The sequence below is a fragment of the Ixodes scapularis genome, unplaced genomic scaffold (assembly GCF_016920785.2).
Source record: "Ixodes scapularis isolate PalLabHiFi unplaced genomic scaffold, ASM1692078v2 PGA_scaffold5__190_contigs__length_132052651, whole genome shotgun sequence".
Classification (NCBI taxonomy): domain Eukaryota; kingdom Metazoa; phylum Arthropoda; class Arachnida; order Ixodida; family Ixodidae; genus Ixodes; species Ixodes scapularis.
In genome coordinates, this window is record NW_024609880.1 from 131733082 (window position 1) to 131756704 (window position 23623).

Consider the following 23623-nt stretch of genomic DNA (forward strand, 5'->3'; position numbering starts at 1 on the left):
AAGCGACCTGTTGGAGCTCTGGCGCAGCGCCTCCGGCACCGTGCAGCGGAGACAATGTCGTTTAGCTGGCGTGCACTCTGACCGCTGGAGGGCGCTCGACAGACAGGCGCGTCTGGGGGCGGGGATCCACTAGCGATGTGGTGCAGACGCGGGCCCTCCAGCTGGGATTGTCTTCCTCGTCGATGGTCGTGGCCCCTTGGCGTCGACCCTGCGAGGGTCGGACCTCGGGAGGGAGCCCGCCGGTTTCATTTGCCCCCGCCGATTTCTCTTCATTCGCCAACTGCCCGGAGGGCTTTTTACTTTTTCTTTTTTGGCGAGACGTTGAAATGTTTTTTTTTCTTTTTTTTTTTTTATTTATTACACACCCAGTATTCTGTTTCGGGGATATTTGATTGGCCGGCGATGCGTAACGGGATCACTCTTTTTCGGGTTGCTTTTTTCGGAACGATTCTGAAATCACATTGGACCCTACAGGACGAGCTAAAAGGTCTACAATTTGCCTCGCGTTATAGTGTAGGGACTTGCGAGAGTTGGCGAATGGCAATTTGTGTATTTCAACAACCCTCGAAACGCTTTTTGTTTTTTTGTCGAGTGTGCGGTTTATTGGCGTTTTCGGATTGGTTCATCCTGTCCGAGGAGTAGCGAGTTTTGCGACCTCGTGGTTATCGTACGCTCGGGGCACTACGCTGCAGCGAACCAGCCGTGGCCGAGTCACTCGAGGGAGAACGCCCGTGGGAGCGAAACAGCTTGCGCACTGGCCGAGAAGACACCGTCCAGACCTCTCGTCCTCTCATGGTTATGACGTCACGATCAGCATTATCGATTGCCCGCAACCGATGATGGTCCGTCCAAGTTGCTCATGTGGGCATCAACGAACGCGAGAATGTCCCGCCTGTGGCCGCTTGTCGACGGCCGACCAGAGCGAGGCTTTTGGTCGCGCTGGTCGCCACTACTGCCCCGCATAGGGATCCCCTGCGCGGCGCCCGAATGTCTCTGGGAGCGTGGACGGCGTGCAGCTGGCATTCGGCTCACGGAGCCCGTGGTGCGTGCGGCCGAGCGGACCGGTGGCATCGACCGCACGCTGCCCTCGCGGGTCGATGGCAGGCGGCGCCCATACACGACGCCTCGCTGCAATCGGGCAAGTGGCCCACTCGCTGCCCCGCCACCAGTTTCCGGGGGACCCGGCAAGACCCTCCAGTGGGCCTCCTCGGACACCTTTGGCGCTCGCTCGATGGGCTGTGGACGGGTTCGAAGAACCAGTGGGCGGTTTCTCGGAAATCCGTCGTTGGTCTCCGGTATATCGCCGTTGGGTTCATCGCGATGCAGGCCCCCGATGGTTGCCCTGGAAGGCGTCTCGCGACGCTTGGTCCCGATCGGCCAACCGAGCTCTGGGAGGCCAGATATTGGACGCAAGTTCAAATAGTCCCGGCTCAACTTGAGACTCGACCAGTCCGTGACCTCGGACGCAGTCTGGATGCTTGTCTTTTCTTTTCTGCCAGGGTCCCGAAGACCTTGCGGCGCAATCGTCGGACCGGCGCTATCTGGCGGGGCGTCCCTCCCCCCCCCCCCCCCGCCCGGGTTCCGCTCGTTTCCTCTTTTCGGGAGCTCCGCAGGGAGGATTCCCTTTTTGTGCGGGTCTTCAGCGGCCGCCATGAATTAGCATCGAATTACCACGAGGGCAACCCTGTTCGCGTCGCGCTCATAAATGGTAAAAAGAAGGAACATTGGCTAGGTGGCGCAAGCCGCCGCCCGATTCATAGGGTTCAGCCGTCCTCCATCCATCGAATGGCAGCCTGTCGTGCGGCCCGGTTTCCCATACTTTTCTGGGAAAGACACCTTTGTCTTCAAAGTCGTTTTTTTTTTTTTTTTGGAGGGGGAGGGGGGGGGGGGGGGTGCTCCGTGTCAGGTAGTGGCACTTGCGCTACGAGCATTGCTGAACCACTGCTTCGTCACTGAGCCTGGTTTCGTGAAGCGGACAGATTTCTGGCGCGGTATTCGATCCAGCGTCCGTCAAGGTCAGGGCTGACGCTCCGAACGGAAAGAGCGCACGCTCGGAACGAGACGCTTGTTTTTTTTTTTTTTTTTTTTTTTGCTTCTTCGTTGAATTGTCTGGACGGCTGAGATGCAATCGGTTGAGGTTACTCGGACACGGCCCCATAGGTTTGATCTGATCGTTCGCGTTGCAGCGTTCGTCCGGCCCTGTGTCCCCACCTACAGACCCTTTTCGCAAGGGCGCCGCCATCTTGAATTGTCGTCGCTTCCAGTACGGGCGAAAACATTGTTTTGCCGTGTATATTCTCGGTTTGCCTCCCCTCTACTTAACAATTTACGGACAGAAACGTTTTAGTATTTGTTCGTCGCCCATACCGGATACGCCGGTACAGGTCCAGGAGAAGTTCCGCTCTCGAGGAGGAAAGGAGAGCAGGGGTTGAGGAGGACAAACCGGGAGCTTTGACTGCGGCCCTCGGTTCCTAGCAGAGGATACATTTCTTTCTTTTTCCTTTTTCGGTTTATAAGGAGACGATGTGCCGCGTTTTAATTTTCCTCTACGAATGACATTTCGAAGCATACGGACCCTTTGCGAGCGATATCTGAGCTCGTTTCGTGAGAAAAAAAAAGATGAAATCTCAAGGCCCGTTCACACTCTTGCGACTGCTTGCGACCTCTTAAACCTGGGTTCCTTAAAACTTCTTAAACCGGAGAACACACTGGCGCCATCTATTGGGAAGCAGTGTAAACTCGGCGGTCCGGCATATTTTTTTTTTTTTATTTCTCGCGCAATATCCTTTCTTTTTTGGCTCGAAAAACTTTTGTCAATGTTATAAACGAGCCTTTCTATGGGTATTACTCACATTTGACCTCGGAAATCCCGCAAAACCTTCGCTTTTGTGAAATGCAGTTCTAGGGTCACCGCATAGATGGCGCCACAATGCCAGTGTGTCCCCTCATTCTAGAAACATTTAAGAAGTTGTAAGAGATCTCGTCTCTCTCAGTCGTACTCGGTCGCAAGAGTGTGAACGGGCCTTCAATCTGGCCGTGGCTACACAAGCGAAATCCAAGTGTGTCGATGATGTCGGCGGAGCGCAAGATCGACGCGCCCGAAAGGCTGCGGAACCACGTACAGCTCGAGCGATCAAGATCGGCAACCATAGCGACCGAACAGCGTAAAGGGCCGTTTACACTCTTGCGACCGACTACGACTGAGAGAGACGAGATCTCTTAAAACTTCTTAAATTTTCGTAGAATGCGGGAACACACTGGCATTGTGGCGCCATCTATGCGGTGACCCTGGAACTGCATTTCACAAGAGCGAAGGTTTTGCGGGGTTTGCGAGGTCAAATGTGCGTAATACCCATAGAAGGGCTCGTTTATAACATTGAGAAAAGTTTTTCGAGCCAAGAAAGAAAGGATAATGCGCGAGAAATAAAAAAAATATGCCGGACCGCCGAGTTTACACTGCTTCCCAATAGATGGCGCCAGTGTGTTCTCTGGTTTAAGAAGTTTTCCTCTACGAATGACATTTCGAAGCATACGGACCCTTTGCGAGCGATATCTGAGCTCGTTTCGTGAGAAAAAAAAGATGAAATCTCAATCTGGCCGTGGCTACAAGCGAAATCCGAGTGTGTCGATGATGTCGGCGAAGCGCAAGAGCGACGCGCCGGAAAGGCTGCGGAACCACGTACAGCTCGAGCGACCGAGATCGGCAACCATGGCGACCGAGCAGCGCAAGGCGATGCAAAATGCGCATTTCCTGGCCAATCTGCGCAGCCATTTTGGGCAACGATTGTGGAATCTGATAACGATTCCGATAACAACACATCCAGTGTTCACTGGATGTATTGAAAGGTGCCCTGGGCCCGTTTGCTCGAAGCCGGTTAACTCTAACCGCGGTTAAAAGTTAACCGCCCTTCCCTACTAGGTACGTACAAGTACCTAGCCAAGTTTCACGAAGGCTGGATGAGCGATAGCTCCGTGTTTTATTATGGGGCGGTGGCTGGTGTCACCTACTGGCTGTAGCGAATATAAGTGGCTTCCGTGGAAAAGTTCCCGAAATGGGGGGACCCAAAAAATGCGCGCTGCCTGGTTTTCGCGACGCAGCGTGGCATACATTTGAGCTTAAGAAACAATTTTTATTGCTCGTGGTACAAATAATCGGCAAGGTAAAACTAAATTAACCCTTGTTTGGAAAATTTCTAAATATTTGGCTGTATGAAGTGAAGAAAAGCCTCGTTGAAATTTCCTTCCGACTTCGAAAGAGGACGACGAAGTTGAGTCCTAAAAACGATGAGAAAGAAGTGAGCAGTGAAAGGCGGGCGGTACACCGGCAGCATGGTTGGCCAGCATGTTAAGAACTCATAAATTGAAAAACCTGTAACTCGGCTCCACTGAAAATTGACCTATTAAATTACCCGAACATCGAGAAGAACGCTGGAAGTGTAATTCTACGATCCGCGCGCGCTGGCCTTCCACTTATAAACAATTTGAAGTAAATAATCATAATAAATCTTTGACGAACGCCCGTGCACGGCAAAATTTGTTTTAGGCTTTTTGCTTCAGAACAGTTATTACTGCAGACGCCAGCAGGTGCAGCGCGTGTAACTACACTCGTAGCATGCACCTCGGTGCTTTTGAAATTTAGCAAGAGGTCTATGGGAACGCTCTATGCTTCTGCGTGCTATCAATACCCGGCCGATTGAGTCAAGGCAATCCACTTTCCAAAGACGTTGCCATGCCGACAACTATCGCGTTCATTTAGGCTTAGGAATGGTCAGAGTCGAAAGTCTATCTAAAAAATGCGGCGAGGTCATTGCTCATGTTTTGCGTTTTAAGTGAGGTAATGCAGCGCGAAAACCTCCTGCACCATTCATTGCTGACTAACGCGCCCGCTACTGCAGCTAGTACGACGTATTAGTTCCAAAGCGAGCGGAGCTCACTCACCGGGGCACCGCCATGTTTCCCCGCCGTCCTTACTCTGCCGGTCACGTGACCCAAAATTCCCCGTCGTAGGGAAATCCGGTTAACCGCGGTTAGTTAACCAGCTTCGAGCAAACGGGCCCTGGGGTGTCGAACCTTTCCAGGGACGACCTCGTATGGAACCTCGTGCGGAAGCTTTGGGAGGGTCTTCCTTCTCAGCGCCGTGCATTTATTTCGTCCACCTTCCTCCGTTCGACGCTTCGACCGCGAGCCTAGTTTCGACTGTCTCCCGAATGGACTGGAGTCCCTCTGGTCTACGAGGGCCGGGGTGGCTCGGAACAGCTTCGCTCCGGCGGTGAGAAGGCCGTCGGTTGGTTCCTCCCGAGCTGATGCCCGGCGATTGTTTGGAGCAGCCCCGCGCTTCCCGTCGGCCCGTAGCGGGGGCCGACTGGTCGACCCAGAAGGCCTCTTCCGTGCGCGGGCCCATGTCGAGCTCGGGGCGCTGCCGTCAGCCGAGGGAAGAGTTCCATTGGACGGCCGTCCCCGGCCCGCGCTGGGGCCCCCGAAGAAGCCTGCAGGCATCGATCCACGGAGCGACTTTTTCCGGCTGCCTCGTGGTCGGCACTCTCGGGGGCGCGAGCGGGGCCTCCGACGGCACCCGGTCCGATTTCGAGGCTCCAGCGATTCGAGAGATCCAATATTGGACTTCTCGACTCGCTCTGGATGTCTCGAATCGATGGATCTCTCGGCTGTCTGTTGGATCTCTCACTGGCACGTGACCAGAAACGACCCGATTCTTTTTTCTGGTGGGTCGGCAGTGCGCGTGCGTCTTCTCGGTGGTCGACACCTCGCTCCGATGGCCCGGACGCTAATGAACGCCTCGTCTCGGGACGATCATTCGACCAGTTAGGGGAATCGCTCATTCGTTAGGCTTCGTTGGGTGCACGGCGAATGTCAAGTGCGTACGCGCGCCCACATGGTCGCGAAAATAAAAAATCCTCCCCCTTTTTTTTTCCTCCCCCATCCTATGGCTATGTGCTCCGTGAAGTGGCGCCCTCACAGGGATGTATTTATCTCGTGGGGCTTCCTTTTCTCTTCCTGAATTATCACCGAATTCACTTGTTTTGCGCCGCAACCGTGGCAGAGTTCGACTAGGTTCGGCAAAGCGTTGGTGTAGCTGACGGCGGACCCGATACAAAGAGGAGGGTTGGGAAAGGGGCAGCCTCCCAGCCACCGCGACAACCCTCTGCTGCCCCGTGCGCTCGTCCGGCTCGAGCGGTGTTGCCTCGGGAACCTGCGCCCGCTCGCGTATGTCACGGGGTAGTGGGAGGAAACACGATGGGAGGAGCGTACCGAATTTGTCGCGCTCGGACTTCAGAGCGTGTGCGCATCCACCTGTGTCGGCCACCTTGCGCGGAACAGCGTCTCAGCGGACACTGGATGAGCACTTTCGGCGCTGAGCTGTCGAGGCGCTCGGATGGGGATGTGCTGTTCTCTACCCCAGTACAAAAATCTGGATGATGAAAAGAGAATATCCAGCGCTTTATCCCACCACAACATGTACCATAGCGAAGAGGGTGTATATTTTTTTTTTTGTTATGATTTGGACCAAATGAAAGCTGAGAAAGGAATGTCTGATTAGTTTGAAAATAGGACATTCGAGAACCTTTCGCTTGTCTAGTCAGCACTTGAGTGAAAGCGATTTCTTGTATCCTGCAGCGGCGGATTTATGGGTCTGCTGAGCTATGACGTCACGGTCAAAACATTGCCTACTTTGTTGACCCAATATTTGCTATGTCATCAAAAACTAAAGTTTTGGCTGGTGTATATGGGTATTTTTATTAAAACTGTCACGTACATTGAATTACCTCGAGGACTATTTACAGGTCAGGTTAGTCAGGACTAGGGAGCCTTCATGTGCGCTTTGCTAGGGTGGTGCCACCCTTTGTAATACCACTCGCCGACAAACCAGCAGCCATTTTGGTCTCGGCGATAATCCGTGGGGCTTATAACCCCCCCGGAAACAAGCACCTTATCTCACAAGTTCGGAGCAGCGTTGTGGAACCCACGGAGGGAGGATTAGCATTTCCCCCCTCGGATGGGGGTACGGACACAAAGGCCACTTTCCGGCGCACGGGAAACGCACGGGGAAACAATGAGGAACAAAATGGCGGCGGGGAAAGAGAAACAGACAGTTCGCATCACTCTATGCGAAGCGCACATGAAGGCACCCTAGTCAGGACCATCATTGTGGACCAGCACTTGGATCAGGGTCGAGCTGCGCGAGCATTCTCTAAGGTTCGCCGGTTGTCGTCTTGTTCCATATGACGCGACGGCGGCACGCTCGCAGTGGCGCCGAACATCTATTGCAAAGGAGAAGCTTCGACGAGACTGATGCAAGCCACGCTCGATCGTTCTCACGAGACACTCCAAGCGGCCTTTGGTGACAGCAATGACTCGGATCTGAGCTTTCACGTGGCGCATGGCTTCCGAATGAAGGAAAACAACTTTGTACTCGAAGAAGACACGCTCGAACGTAGAAAATAGGGTATGCAAATAAAACATGAATTCGAAACTCTATGGGACTCCGGACCCCCGTGAGATTCGAAACCTTCGGATCTTTGCAGCGTCGGGTACGTTTCGTACCGAGCAGACGTGAGAGGTTCGAAAAAGTGTACACTTAAGTTATTCGAATTTTCCACCTCGAATCGAGAAATTCGGAATTGTTCAAACTTTCTAACTTGCACCGAGAAATTCTGAAGGACCGAAACACGAACTTGCACGAGCCTCGAAAGCTTCGAACTTTGTGCCGATTCGAATCCCAACGAGGTTCGAAAATTCCGAACCCTTTGGAACTCGACTCTCGGGAGGTCCGGAACATTTCACTGGGACGGCTTGAGCGCTCCCCGACGTCGTCCGACAAAGCAAAAAAGACTTTCAGCCTTTCCACTCTGGTGAAGAAGGAAGACCAGCTCAGGAAGACTCTTCGATGGAAAGGAATGGCCGGCCGCAAGTCGGCAAGCCAGAGGGGAAAGACCGCCGCCATCTATGAGCGACGGCACACGTGGCTTGCCGCCGTCGTTCATAGATGGCGGTAGGTGTCCAGAGTTGTGTGTCGACATTTCTTTGCGGGGGACACGATCCTGGAGAAACCGGCCCTGAACAGGTCCGCTGTAAAAACGGGAACCGACGAGTATTCTCTCCCCCCCCCACAAAGGTGTTCAGTTTTACGCAATAATTTTCATTGTCCACACAATACGAAAACCAACTGAAAATATTTTAATAATTCCGCCGACGCTTCTTTGTCGGGCAGTTTAATGTTCGCCCGTGCGAATATTAGTCCAACTTGCGTCGAACTTGAAGATTCGCCCGAGTTGAACCTCGGGAGGTCGGCGACAGTCCCGACGTGTGTTCGGATTGCCCCTGGGCTCGGGCGACGTCCTTCCCCGCCGCGGCAGTTGGACTCCGCGCGTCTTGTGGACGGCGGTTCTTTGGCCACGAGGCGGTTCTCGTCCACGCGAGCCCCGGCGGCGGGGCCAAGGGCGCCGTTCCAGGAACGCTAATGGACGCCCTCTGGGCGACGTCGGCGTTCTCGAGGGGACTTTCCTGGCGCCGCTCTTTCCGGAAGCCTGGAGGAAACAGGCTCCGACGAGGAAAGAGCCCGCTGGACGGACGGGCAAAGCGCGCGGGCGCTCTTTCCTCTCGGCCCAAGAAACGAGACGGTTTTCCTGGCTCGTCCAAACGCACCCTCGGATTGATTTGGATCCTCTGTCGGGTTCTTTTTTGCTCATTACCTCGTTGCGACGGTCTGAGAGAACGTCGGGCAGTGAGGAATTAAGGTCCGTCTCACGAAAACCGTGCAGTACAGCCAAAGCCATACGGGAGAGGGTGTGTCCCAACCTTTTCGAGAGGCGGGAAAGGAGGAATAGAAGGAGAGGGGCCTCCCAGCCTTTCTCTCCTCCTTCATCTTGAACAGGTTGGGATACGCTCTTTCCTCCTTAACTGTACTGCACCCGTCTTTTCCCCCCCCTTAGATTTGGCGAATTTCGGCGCGAGGGTTTCCCGATGGCTCAAGGGCGCCGCCATCTTGAAATATCGTCACTCGCGGTAGGGGTGAAAACATTGCTTTGCCGTCGCCACGCCAATAGAAATCGCTTAGGATGGAAGCGTCACCCACACGCACATTCTTTTACTATTTGCGGGTTGAAGCGTTTTATTATTTCTTCGTCGCCCGTCCCAAATATGCCTACCATCTGGCCGGGAACGAGAGTAACCGAGAAAGGTCTGTAGGTGGCGCCACTCGTTTTCCAAAACGACGGTTATTAGTGAGGGTCGGAGATCCCTGCTGGTGTACTACCAGTTGCTGAATCTCTAGTATGCTGGCTTCACTGAGCGACACAAAGTATTCCTGCTTGTTAGGCGATCATCTCTACCCTGAAGTCAAAAAACGGTGTTCAGCGTAATAGTTATGCCAGGAGGCACGTTTTAATTCGGAAACGAAACCGAAACAAACTTCTAGTTTAAATTTAATTTCTCGGTATAGGTGTTAGTTACGGTTTCTCTCCCAAGTCAACACGTGCCTCGCAGCGTAATTATTGAACCAGAGAAATGGTTCGCGGAAACATTATTTTGTGCCATGTATTTGTTGAAAAAAATCGGCGCTGGTATTTTTGTGTTCTTGCTGCCTTTTTCTTTCTCACTGCGGTAGTTGTGATGTGAAACAAGGATCTGCGGGCCCTTTAATGGGTTTTGGGGCATTTATTGTTGCTTTAGCTTTGTTCCCACCACCATAAAAATAGAATTAATCAAAATTTTACAAAATATCGTCAGGGTTGATGAGTTTCGAATATATTCACAAAACAAATAAATTAGGAAGCGCAGTTCTCACTACAAAATCGCCAAAACAGAATCCGAGTCAGAAAACAGAAGTGTGTCTTTTTAAGGCAACGCGTGACGCATAGGGCTTTATATTATATATTACATTCAGTGTTTATGTCTATCATGATAACAATGTCAGTTTTTCATGTGCTAGTAAACGAAATGAGAGCTTTCTGTAAGGACTATTATGGTTAAATGGCGTATTTTTGTGATTGTGACGCTCATTGTTGTTGGCCCACATTTCGGCAATTTGTATCAATAATAAAATGCGATAGAGATATTTTAATAAATAATATTTCAAAGTATAACCTAATTTGTTGGTTAGGATCTAATTTCAAACGCGCGAACAACTGGGAATCCGAAGAGGGCAAATTATCATCGATTGCAGCATTCTTAATTAACGAGTTATAAGATAGTCTAAAATCAGATAAAACATTCTAGCTAGTCTGAGAAATTCACGTAAAATGACAATAAGTGTGGGTTCTGCTGATTTGACGCGGCGCCGTTTTTCCCATCTCCAGTTGGAAGGAGCTCGCTTGCACGTCTGCTCACTGCAGTCCATTTGGTGGGCGTTGGGAAACCGGGGAAACTAGAGTTCCTGTTCCCTGCGGGAGCCAGAGTTGCGCGTTCACCCCCGGAGCGGCGGCTTTCCTGCGCGGCATGTTGATCCCGCTCGTCACGTGACTGAATTGGGCGAAGAGCGGCGCCGCGCATTGGAGGCGCGCTCCAAAGCAGGGGGTAACGTACGCCGGGGCGACGTCTCCTTTCCTGCACGGCACTTGATCCGGCTCCTCACGGGATCGGATCTGGGCGAATAGCGGCGCGGCGGCACGTGGAAAACAGACGCGCAACTCTGGCTCCCAGCCTATACAGGGGTGAAGCAATGCAGAGTTTTCATGTCGCGTGCACGAGTGAACACAAGCACTGCGGGTTTGCGTTACCCGGTGCGCGCACTTTTCGCCCGATTCAAAGGAAGACTCTTTCCTTCCCTCGACCCCTCCAGTCCGATAACCGATGTTCTCCCAACGTGAGATTTTCCCGTCGCTGTGTTTAAAGCCTGTACTCAATCGACATCACCCCGAGGGAGGACCGTTACGCCCTGCGTAGAACCTCATCAGTTATACCGACCCAGAAGCTTCGCAAACTGCTCCTGAATCCCCGGACGGCGTCCTCGAACCCAGATAGGGTCTTCTCCATTCGTTCCATGTCCTCTAGCTCTGCCTCCATCCACCAGGGATAAAAGCGACGAACCTTGGTCGTCCAACACAACTCGTCCGGATTCCGCCTGGTGTTTCTGAAATGGCTTCGTCTTTCAACTGGTAGCGGACCAGAAGTCTTTACAGCCCTTCGCTACAGGTCACTCTGAAGAGGCACCAAAGGCGATTCCCGTCAGGACCGACGTTAAAGGAGCTGTGCAACAATTTCGGGGCTTTGCTTAAATAATTGTGAAAGTTGATGCCTGACACTTCTGCAGTGAACTACACAAAACAGATTTTGCCTGGATACCCTAGTTTTTATTTTAAAAAAAGTGAAAGCTGCTTACAACTCCCTGTAACGCCGAATTAGAGCGCAGCTCTTGAGGAGGAGGAGGGAAGGGCACGGGGGGGGGGTTAAACTAACCAGCGGGGGGGGGGTCACGTGACCTTGGGGGTCACGTGACCCCCAATGCCGATGATGTCATCACTGAGGTCACTGATGACGTCATCATTGACGATGACGATGCGGGTACCGATGACGTCATTAGTGACGCCACTGATGACTTCACCAGTTATGATGACGATGCGAATGTCGGTGACGTCATCAGTGACGTCGCTGATGACGTCATCAGTGAGGATGACGATGCAGATGTCGGTAACGTCATCAGTGATGATGACGATGCGGATTCCGGTGACGTCATCAGTGATGATGACGATGCGGATGCCGGTGACGTCATCAGTGACGATGACGATGTGGATGCCGGTGACGACATCAGTGACGTCACTGATGACGTCATCAGTGATGATGACGTTGACGATGCGGATGCCGGTAACGTTATCAGTGATGATGACGATGCGGATGCCGGTGGCGTCATCAGTGATGATGACGATGACGATGTGGATGCCGGTGACGTCATCAGTGACGATGACGATGTGGATGCCGGTGACGTCATCAGTGATGATGACGTCATCAGTGATGATGACGATGTGGATGCCGGTGACGTCATCAGTGACGATGACGTCATTGGGGGTCACGCGACATCGGCGGGGGTCACGTGACCTCAGGGGAGTCACGTGACTTCGGGGGGTCACGTGACCTCGGGGGGGGGGGGGGGGGGGGGTCACGTGCCCCCCCCCCCCCCCCCCCCCCCCCGAGGTCACGTGACCCCGGTGGGGGGCTCGTGACCTCGGGGGGGGGGGGGGGGGCACGTGACCTCGTGTTTTTTCTGAAATCCAAATTACGCGGGATGGGGAACCGAAATTTGGATTTCAGAAAAAACAATGCAGGAAATGTAGGCGGGACGCTACAATCCCTACACCACTACTCGTAAGGCGATATCTCGAATGGACGGCAGGATTTTTGGAAAAAGAGGTCGAGATTGAACCAGGCCGACGAGGCGCGTGACCGTCAAGATATCTTGTTTCCTCCTCTCTTCGCTTCACTCCCTCAAGGCCGCGAGGCGGAGAAGACGCGAGGCCGTTCCCTCTCCCTCTCGGAGAAACATGACGACATCATCTCTGTCAAATGCGCCTCTTTTTTTTTTTTTTTTAATACGGTCATTTGTTCGAGATATCGCTGTATGAGTGATGTTTTGGTGTTTGTAGCATCCCGTTGCACGCTTTTGCCGCGTGTTTTGTGGAATCCAGATTTCGGTTCAGCATCCCTTTAAAGGGATGCTGAACCGAAATTCGGATTTCACAAAACAGGCTTGCAGAAGTGTTCAACCGGGCGCCATAAACCACGAAACATCACTCGTATAGCCCTATCTCGAGCGGATGGCCGTATTTCTGGAAAACCAAGGAGCGTATGAAGGAGAATGTCGACGTCATCTTATCGCGGAAGAGTTGAGGAGGAAACGAGACTCGCCAGGTCACGCGTCTTTGCGGCCTCGTGCGAGCGTGCTCTTCTTTTACGAAAATACGACGATCCGTTAGAGATACCGCTTTATGAGTGACGTTTTGGGATTTGTGGCGTCCCGCTTATCGATTCTGCGTTGTTTTCGGAAATTCGATTTTCGGTTCAGCATCCCTTTAAAGAAACGCTGACACCCCCATTTTTTTTTCTTCATTTTTTTGCCAGGCGATTTATTATGGTGTCAGTATACTACCCTATTAATATTTTGCTACGGAGTCACGTATTTTTTTAATAAAGCAAAAAAAAAAAAAAAACGCAACTGCTTGAAACCAAAACCCTTGCACCGCACGGAGGTGTAGAGAGGAGAGGGTGAGTGGCGGAAGTCACGTGACTACACCCGACCGTGCGATTTTTTTCTTTCCGCACGCAGCAGTCGAAATGCATTGCGGGATCCGTTCGCCGTACGATTCCTTTGCGGTTATGTTCGTTCCGCTCGCTGTTCTGTACTTCAACATGAGTTGCTTTGTACATTTAAGTGTTGGCAATCAGTAGTGAGTGCCCGTGGGGAATTCCCGTGATCAGCTCCGAAAAGAATACTCCCAAGATGTTGCGTGAAGAGCTGCCTCGCATGTCCTGCATCTGAAAGGGACATTGTGCTGCAAAGTACGCAAGTTTCTGAAAGGTCAACGGGTCATCAATGGCTGGCTGCAATTCCTGTAGAACAGTCACGGGAACCTCGGAAAGCGGACACTACCTGGTTCATATGCTCCTTGCATTTCGTGGAAAGTGACTACACCGAGTTCGCAGGTGTCAAAAATGGAATTCCATACCATTTAGTTCAGCGACGTATCGTCCACAACAATGGTTTTTTTTTTCTTTTTCAGTAATAATTGTGAAAAAAAAAAAGTAAAACATCGCAAAATGTTAGAAAACAATGGTGCGCCCACACTAGGGAATGAACTGGTGCCCGCTGCGTGTGAAGCGGACGTCTTTCCACTGAGCTACTGCAGGAACTCTTTCGCTCGTAGTAATGCAGCCGGTCGACTGGATGTCGGAATGTTTGCTGCCGATTTCCCTCCAGTTCATGCACTCCCGGCTTGAAGTCGGGCAGCACCACGCATTGGCCACATTCGCGCCTCGTAAAGAAACCGTGCGCGTGCGTATTCAACTTGAAGTGCGCACTTGGTGCTTGACGTTTGAGCGAGCGATGTCTTCGGCCACGAGAAGGGACGACGGCTCGGCGACGTCTTCGTGCAATCGGATTGCTGGTCGAGCGAAGTCGTACGGGATGAAAATCGGGTCTTTTGATCGGTCCAAAATTTCTCTTTCGAAGGAAGACCGAATTCGCCGGTGCCGCGAACGACAGTTCTGAAGTAGAGGTCCCACGCCCGCCGTCCGCTGCCATCCGCTAGTCCCACGATACGCGAAACGACGCCATGTTGAGAATTATGCAGTGAACGCACAGAATGCTTCCGGTTGTCTGTGCTACCTTTCTTTTTCTTTTTTTCAATCAACGTATTTGCAGCTTTTTGGAAACCACAAAAATTGCGTTTCATATTTCTGTCTATTTTTAATACCGATTGCGTGCCTTCAATGACCCACGACTTTGATTAAATTTGGTGGTCGCGTCGAAACCTTAGAAAACGGCCCGTGACCACGGAGAAGAGAGTGAGCGCGACTCAAACCGGCCAGTTCTCGATCGGCGGTTTTCGGGCGGAAAGAAACCGAATTTCGAGCCGCAAATTCTGTTCTGGGTAGTTGAGCTCCCATATGTCACGTACAACTAAAAACCTCGGCGAGTATAAATACCTTGTCAGTGTCCCTTTAAGACGCAAGCCTGCAGCTCAGAGGGAATCTCATGAACCTGGTAGATTTATCTCGAAAGTGGCTATGTGAGTATTTTTTTTCTCTTCGGGGGGATGGTCTCGACGTAGCGCCGCACGTCCCCGCGGCCTTCCTGTCCCTATCTGACTCCGGACCTTGACAAGTCTGCCTGGCGCCTATCGTCAGCCCTCCTCCGCAGAGACTTCAGCTCCTGTGAGCGGATCTTGAGCTCCACGATGATCCGAGCCCCACATGCTCAGTCAAGTCAGGCCAAGTTCCCTCGTTCGGCTACTGTCGTCCTGCCCAATGCACTGCACAAGCTCCGTCAGTGACCCCCGGGGCTTTCAACGGCGAGCTCTGCGCGTTTCTTCAGCTGCTTCTTGTTCTGACCCCAATCTGTCGTCCGTGATCATGTCTGTCGCTCACCGTCCGGGTTCTACAGTCTGGCCTCTCGTGCTGGACGACGATGTCCTCCTCGTCTCGGTCATGTGCTGTCGACGCTCCCTTCCAGGGACGGACACCACCGCTGCCGCCATGCAAGGGTCTTGTGGAATACTGTATTCATCTTGGTCGTTGACGTGACGCCTGTGACGCTTGTGTAAAATCTCCTCACGCTGTACAATGTCGTTCCCTCTCTCCCTCTCTGGTGGATGTAGTCAGCGTCGTACAGTCAGCTCGGTTCTATTTCTCTGGTGCTCTCGCAGCCGATCCATGGCTGATCGGCCAGCTCTCGCACGACACTCCCACACCTCTTCAATACTCCCGAACGCGCCTTGGTTTCCCGCTCAGCCGCTATGCTCATGTCCACTGTTTTATTCGTTAGAGATTTGCTCAAATGATGTCTTAAATTTTGGGCTCGATCTTTTGATTAACACAATCGGAATACCACCTGGACCTGTTGATGTACCGTTAGGACATCAACCCTGCCCTTTCCTATGGTCCGATAGCTCCCAGTCCTCCTCTTATCTGTGCTCTTCCTGAATTTGTTTGTCTTGTAAAGCACAACTTAAAGAAGTCGTGCAACAATACTCGCTTTGCATGGTTTTCACTTTACACGAGCTTACCGCAACATCCGTTGCAACTCGAGAAGGTAGGGCGAGGGTAAGACGGGCCGGAAAGGAGAAAGCAGTCGGAACGCTGGAGAAGACGGGGGGAAACCCTCTCCTCTTCTCCAGCGTTCCGCTGGCCAAGGAACTCCTTTGTTGCGGTCTAATTTCAAGGACAAAAGCGAGCGTTTTCTTTGAATCTCTCGTTCGCAAAACTCGATGACGTGCCGATATTTGAATGTGGCTCATAGATTGAATTCGAGCGTCGCGTGAGCACTCAATTTGGCCTGGCGGTAATCAATCGAGACAGCGCACTAGGAAATTAAGAGGAAAGTTTTTGGGCTATAGCGAAGATACGGAAGAGCAAGTCTCAGTTAAGAAGAAAGTTAAGGCCACAGAAAGAGATTGGTGGCTAGAGGGAATGCAGACAAAGACGGCTCTGGAAAGCTATAGATTAAACAAAAGAGTTATTGCCAAAGAAAGCATTTATGACAATTCCAGGGGAAGCTCATTGCTGTTTGAGGCAAGAACGGGTGTTCTGCGAACCAGAACATACAGAGTGAAGTACCAGGAAATGGATACAGTGTGCACTGCTTGTGGAGAGGAGGACAAGACGGCTGAGCACTTGATACTCTACTGTAAAGGGCTTCACCCTATGCCTACCGAAGACAACATAGATTTAATAAAGTCATTGGGTTTTAGAGACAGCGAAGGGAGAGTGGATTTCAAGACTGTAGAGATTACCAAGCAAAGATTAAGTGAATGGTGGCAGAAATCGAGAGAAAACTAGGTATTTTCTTATCCACTGATGGCAAGGGGGTTTCATAGCCTCACTTTCTTTGCACTGCGGAGTGAATATAGATTTCACATTTAAATATTCTAAGCTTAAATGGTAAAACAAAATGGCTAGGTGGCGTAAGCTACCGCCCGATCCAAAGGGCTCAGCCGTATTCATCCATCCATCCATCCATCCATATCTCGAAACGGGCAAGCATTTGCTTTTTCACATATGAGACTTGTAACGGAAACGCGTTCCAAAAGCCAGAAGGACAAGCTTTCGTTCCTTTTTCTTTCTTTATATATATATATATATATATATATATATATATATATATATATATATATATATATATATATATATATATATATATATATAGGAACGTGTACAACACTGCTCCGGTGGTCGGAAGTCTAGCGAGCGACGAGACGAGCGACGGCGGCTGCGACGAGAGCCGGCGACGAGCAACAGAGATTTCTCGCTGTCGCTCGTTTTTTTTTTTATTTTTATTTTTAGAAAACGTCGCTCATCGCCTTGGTCGCTTGCTTCCGTCGCTTTCGTGCGGTTTGCCTCGTCGTGCGACTGACCGGGCGACAGCTGCTCCTCGTCGCCTTCGCTTGTCTCGTCACTCGCCAAATCGCTTACGTGTGGTTTATATTTTAAGCCTCGGTTCGCTCACGTCTGAACACCCCAACAAATCGACACCGCTGATCTTCTCAAAAGGAAACAATTTTTTTAATTAATTAGTTCGAGGCTAGGTGGCGCAAGCCACCGCCCGATGTAAAGGGAACAGCCAATATCCATCCATTCAGCCGGTAGCCGATCTCGGACGAGCAAGATCGCCGAAGCAGCGGAGAGTCGATGCTTTTCCTAAACGCTGACGACGATAGAAGGCATTTGACAAAGGCGACACTATGTATCCAAGTTAGCTATATACTCGCTCAACTTCTAATGGCCTGCAGTGTGCTTGTACCCCAGGACGACGTGTCGCCGGGACCGCCTTGCTTTTACACGCTGGAATATTCCGGGGGAAAGCGACGTGTTTCCTCGAACGAGATAAAAGTAACACTCCGCAGATTCTTGCTACGTTTAAGTTGTCGGGCTGTCTGTTTAACGCGGTTTTCCATTTGGCGAGGTCGGGTCCCGATTCTCGAGCGGAGCTCGACCGGAGATTTATTTGCCCCAGCCGAGGACCTTGGGCCTACCTTGGCAGGCGCTCTCTCCCCGTTGTCAACCCAGAAACATGCGCGTAATATGCTGCGCGAGGCAGTTACCAGAATATTTGGTTGTCAGAAGAAATAAATGCTGCTTTTATAAAATGTCCAAACTGATCTTGGATGCACATGCAACGCTTACGGCCTGAATGTACTGTCAGTTGAAGGGTGACACGTAATATCCATCGAGACGAAAAGTCCCGTTAGGACGGAATGTTCAGCGAGTCTGAATATCCATCGAGACGAAATGTCCAGTTAGGACGGAATGTTCAGCGAGTCTGAATATCCAACGAGACGGAAGTTCTAACCAGGCCTGAATGTCCACCGAGACTGGATATCCAATGCGGCGCCCGTGGATGCTGTGCAGTGTGGCACGTTCGAACCTAAACTGACGGCATGGTCAAAATAAGTTCGCAGTTGAGTAGATCTGTTTCTGCTTAGACTTCTCTGAATAAACGGGCGGTGAGGGAAGGCATTACTGAAATAAAGTTTACCAAGAAGATTATCGCATTTCTGGGACGGATTTGAAAATAAATGTCCCTGATGTTTTGGCCTCTCAGAGAAAACGGCTGGTTTCATGCACTGCTTCCGTGAAAATATACAAGTGTCCATTAAAAAACAAAGCAAAAAAAAAACACACACACAAAAAAAGGCTGTTTTACGCCATGACACAAAGTGTGCTTTGCTTATGAGCGCTTTCCGAAAGCGCGAATTTATTTATTTATTTGAAATACTGTGGACCTGTCGGTCTACACAGGAGGGCAAAAAAAAACAAAAAAAAAACAACAACACGCAGAAAATAAGTAACTCAATCATGCACTCACCGTGTGAAGTGAGCGCAGGTAGGTTGCAGCTACCCACGCGAATATTTAATTTACGAAACCGAATGAATTAATTACGACTAGTTTTAGAAAAAAATAGTCAGAGTGCAGGCGAGCTGGTGTAAGTTGAACATGATTGTAAACCCGAGACTGGGGCAGAAACGAGAACACAACAGAAGGTAGAAAAAGAGGAGGCAACGTCTCAAACTCAGCTGCAAAGTTTATTTCGTACACGCCTTATATATAGGGTGTGTACTTTCCGGTGTTTATTTGTGAGAAAAATCGGCGGATGTTTTTCGGTGTTTATTTATTTTCGAAACACCGGTGTATTTCGGTGGAACGTCTCACGACGAGGCTAAAATCGGTGATTATCGGTAGAAAAAAATGCGATTGATCACAGTCAGAGAGTTCCAATTTTATTCACATATTTCATTTACTTCTCGAGGAAGCATATATTTCTCACACTTGGTTATTATAGTAGATGCAAGCATACTTCGAGAGGCTTGCATCCGTCATGGCAGCACGTTCCTTGCGGTTCGCAACCCGCAATTTTGAAAACGCACGCTCCACATTTGCGCTGGAAACAGGAAATCTCAAAATGTCCAGCGAGGCTTGGGACAGTAGTGGCCAGTCAGGTAAATGAAGTTTCCAAAATAACACTGGATCAACGGTGCTAGTCACAGCATACTGGCGGTAACAAAGAAACTCTGATTCTAGGTCACTCAGCTAGCTCTCGTCTCGGAGGACCACCCGATAGATACTTTCATAAGGCGCAAATCCCCCTGGCAGCTCCACGTTTATGCACGGATTAACAATTGGCACGCGGAACCAGAACGACGATTCATCCATAAAATATGTAGCGTAGTCATCCTGAGCTTTCCGCTTACTTCCCATCCTGGTGGCCTTCTACTCCGCGTGACGACGAAGGGATGCAAGTCTCGCGTTGAGAAAACCCGCAGACGCGGGACGGACGCGCCTTCTCAAACACGTCTGCAAATTTTCTTACAGAACGGTCCTTTTATATACAGCGAAAAACTCCCCCGCCAACAAAACCCTTTTTCCGTTTCCCCAAAAGCCCATGGAAACTAAACAGATAACAAGGAACGCATCTCACTTCTGAAAGGTCAGCAGCCCTATATGACGACACGGATGTTGGCAGTGTCTTCCAGGTACCACAGCAACCTCTGAATACATGGGTTGCACCGACATTAGTTGAACAGACACAATGGGGAAAGGGCACGTGAGAGCGTACCCTCCACTGAGTTAATTTTTCCACAGAAGGGGGCCATGGGCGACACAGTGGGGGAAAGGCGTGTGAGAGCTTAGCTTCGACTGCGTTAACTAGACGCTTTTAACCCCAGAAAGGAGGGCGGACTGACGCCACGTGCAAACCATGTATAGACACTGGAAGAATGCAGGATCCACGGGATAACACGTTTGACAAACCTCTACGGGGAAAGGGTTTCGCTAGGTCGGAAACGTGCAACGACCGGTGTTTTCCGGTTTTAACCGGGGCGAAAATATCCAACCACCGGAGTTTTTCGGTTTTAACCGATTTTGTATTTTCGTCACCGACGGATGTTTATCGGTGTTTTTCGGTTAAAACCGGAAAATACACACCCTACTTATATACCACATCTCCAACGCCGTCTCTAAAAAAAAAAAAAAAAAGAAAAAAAAAAAAAGCATGACAAGAGGACAATGACATTTGGGTAAACCTTCTCTTATCTCCCTTGACCTCGGCTGTGGGACACTCGCACAAAGGGTCACATTCTAGCATAACCACCGCCACCCGGCGAACGTAGGTGAAATCACTAATGAACACGAAGTTGTTGGTTGGTGAGTTGTTAGAGGAAACACACCTTTGAAGGTCAGACCCTTTCTTCGTGTTCATTAGTGATTTCACCTACGTTCGCCTGGTGGCGGTGGTTACGCTAGAATGTGACCCTTTGTGCGAGTGTCTCACAGCCGAGGTCAAGGGAGATAAGAGAAGGTTTACTGAAGTATCACATTCCTCTTGTCGTTTTTTTTTTTTTTTTTGTAGAGACTGCGTTGGAGATGTGGTATATAAGGCGTGTACGAAATAAACTTTGCAGCTGAGTTTGAGACGTTGCTTCCCCTTTTTCTACCTTCTGTTGTGTTCTCGTTTCTGCCCCAGTCTCAGGTTTACAATCATAGTTTTAGAACTTTCTGCTTGTCACACTCATTTTCCATTTTTTTTTTTGTAATTGTTCGTTGAAGTTTTTATTAAACGAGAAACCGAGCAAAAAATGGTCAACTTTCCAAAGAAACTACGAGGAGGAACCTGCACTTCTTCGGGTTGCGCAACGTGCCGCCCAGAAGGGAATGCGGGCTCTTTTGCGGAAGCCGCTCGCTGTGGCTCGACAAAGCTCCGTCTCGGCAAGAAACGGAAGGCTCCGCGCAGCAATCGATGCGTTTGCTCGATTCTCCAGCATCGCTATGTTCCCTGGGGCTACCCTTCTTTCAGTCTTCCACTCATCGGGTTGTCCTCTTTTGTGAAGACGTGGAGAAAGGTGCCGTAAGAGGAAACCTATCGAAGCTTCGTCTCGTTTAATGAGTTGGCCCGTTGGGCTCCGATCATTCGTTGGAGTTTACATTTAATTCTTCGAGTCTAATAATGCCCGTTTCGTTTTTGCCACGAAATTTCTAACCAACGAGACGAAAGCTCCAACCAGGCCGGAGGGTACATCGCTACCGAACATCCGTCGAGTCTGGATGTCCATTTGAGACGGAACGTCCGACGTGTCTGAATATCCAACGAGACGGAAGATCCGCTAGTGGATCTTTCGACTCGTGGGAGGCTTTGAATCCCCATGCAAGTGTCTGAGCCCACCGGGGGCCGTATGCTTTAAGCGGGACCAAGGGCGCCGGCGACCAATCGCAGCGGACGACGTTGTCGCGGTCCCTCGGTACCCCCAACCTCCAGTTAGCACGGTGTAGCCTTGAGCCCAGATGAACGACGTTCCGCGGGCACTTCTTTTGGCCTCTCCGCTCTTGAGCTGAAGAAGAACGGACCGAACGCTGCGTTCGGCCCATGCACCAAACTGGTCCTCGCCGACGTAGTTTTAGTCTGGGTACCGTAAACTAGCAACGTAAATACGAAATGCGTTACTCCCTTAGGAATCTCACGAATACGTTACGACTGCAGTTTGCGGCCCCCGACAGGGACGAAGCGCTCGCTACGCTTTCGCTCCGTCACAAAGAGAGATTAGAGAGTTTTAGTAGATCGTTCCGATACCTCCGATAGCCCCGATAACGATACTATGTATGCGCAAGGGAGGCGGTGGCTGAGTATCGGGATATCGTTATCGGAGTCATGGGAACGATCTACTAAAACTCTCTATTGATATATCGTTTTTTTTTTTCCCCGCTTCGGTAACGATATTATGTATGTGCAGGAGGGAGAGGGGGTTTAATTCTTATTAGCGCGAGGTTCAAACGATGCGTTCTCCCTTGGGCGTACGCGTGACAGCGCGCCCTGCGCGCACACGAACCCGAGGGCGGTTTTCGTTCACGGAGCGCTCGACTGGAAGCGATGGCCGACTTATCTCTCTGGGCTCTCAGCGTGCGGGTCGGGGCGGGCGGCAATAGCGGCCTTCTCAGCGAACGTTTGTCTCGCTGTCAGATACGCCCTTGGACGCGTCGTCGAAGCTATGGGAGGCCGTCCTATCCAAGATACGCTCGAGATAAGATAACAAAACCAAGTTTGATAACAAAACGAAGTTTGCTTAAATTTGGTTTCGGAATTGGGTGGCCCTTTTGAGGCCCCGATTGGCGCCCGCATCGATGGAGCTGCGCAGCGGCCGTCGTGTGCGCGAGGAGGAGGAAGAGGAGAGGCCGGGTGACGTGCGCCTGACGTCAGCGGCGGCTGTCCCCTCCGGCGCTTGGTCTCGCCCCCCCCGGTGACGTCAAGCCCGCATTCCTCTGCGCACTTGCCGCCCGGCAAGGGGACGGAAAAATAAACGCCCGTGGTACTTCCCCCCTGGGACTGCATTGCCGGCGAGTTTGATCCCTATGTGCCGTTACAAATTAAAGCGTACTTTATATTCGGAACATCATTTACAAAAAGGATATATAAACTGGCACGGAGGCACTGGCATACCCTGCGATTTTTTTAAGGGGGGGAAGGGTCAAAATGCATGTGTATATTATTCGCGACTCCAATTCACTATAGGTGGCATAACTCGTTTTCCAAAATGGCGGGCAAAGAGGAGTAGATACTTAAAACGAAAGGTGTTGCAGATGTCATCGTAACATGGCACACTGCAGCCGTGTTTCAGACGTAAACTCATTTCAACCCTCGCTGAGAGGGGAAATTACATAATTAAACAGCGCACAAGGAGAGGGACAGAAAAGGAAGACAGAACAGGCAAGCGCTGACTCGCAACTGACGATTTACTATGAAAAGGAGAAGGAAGAAAACTACACACATGAACATATATCGGAAAAGAGAAAGATGTGAAAAAGCTAATAAATTAAATAAAATTACACCTAAAATAATTATAGCTGAAAAGGAAAACAAAATAAAATGAAAATCAATCTCTCAAAGTCCTAGGCACAAATAGGTGTATGGTCAAGACTTCGGAGTGCCGGCACTGGACATGCCTAGGACTTTGAGAGATTGATTTTCATTTTATTTTGTTTTCCTTTTCAGCTATAATTATTTTAGGTGTAATTTTATTTAATTTATTAGCTTTTTCACATCTTTCTCTTTTCCGATATATGTTCATGTGTGTAGTTTTCTTCCTTCTCCTTTTCATAGTAAATCGTCAGTTGCGAGTCAGCGCTTGCCTGTTCTGTCTTCCTTTTCTGTCCCTCTCCTTGTGCGCTGTTTAATTATGTATAGCAACCACCAACTAGCCCAAGTATCCACCATTTTGAGGGGAAATTATTTCTTTACCGTTCATTTTTCTTCTTTTCTTTGTTGATTGTTTTGGAAAGCGAGTTTTACTGCCATAGAATACCGCGCATCTGCCCGTTCCACCTATGCCTATTCCCAAATTCGTAAGTTCTGAGAAAATATATGTGGTACATTTATACAAAAAATTGATTTTTTCGCTATTATCTGGAAATTTT

The 23623-nt window shown here is 50.4% G+C and overlaps 1 protein-coding gene across 11 annotated transcripts in view; it reads left to right on the forward strand.

The window, feature by feature from the left end:
• LOC8052199 (RNA-binding motif, single-stranded-interacting protein 1) overlaps nucleotides 1-23623 on the forward strand; it is a 122827-nt gene that overhangs the window by 65306 nt on the left and 33898 nt on the right. The gene's annotated exons all lie outside the window — the stretch shown is intronic.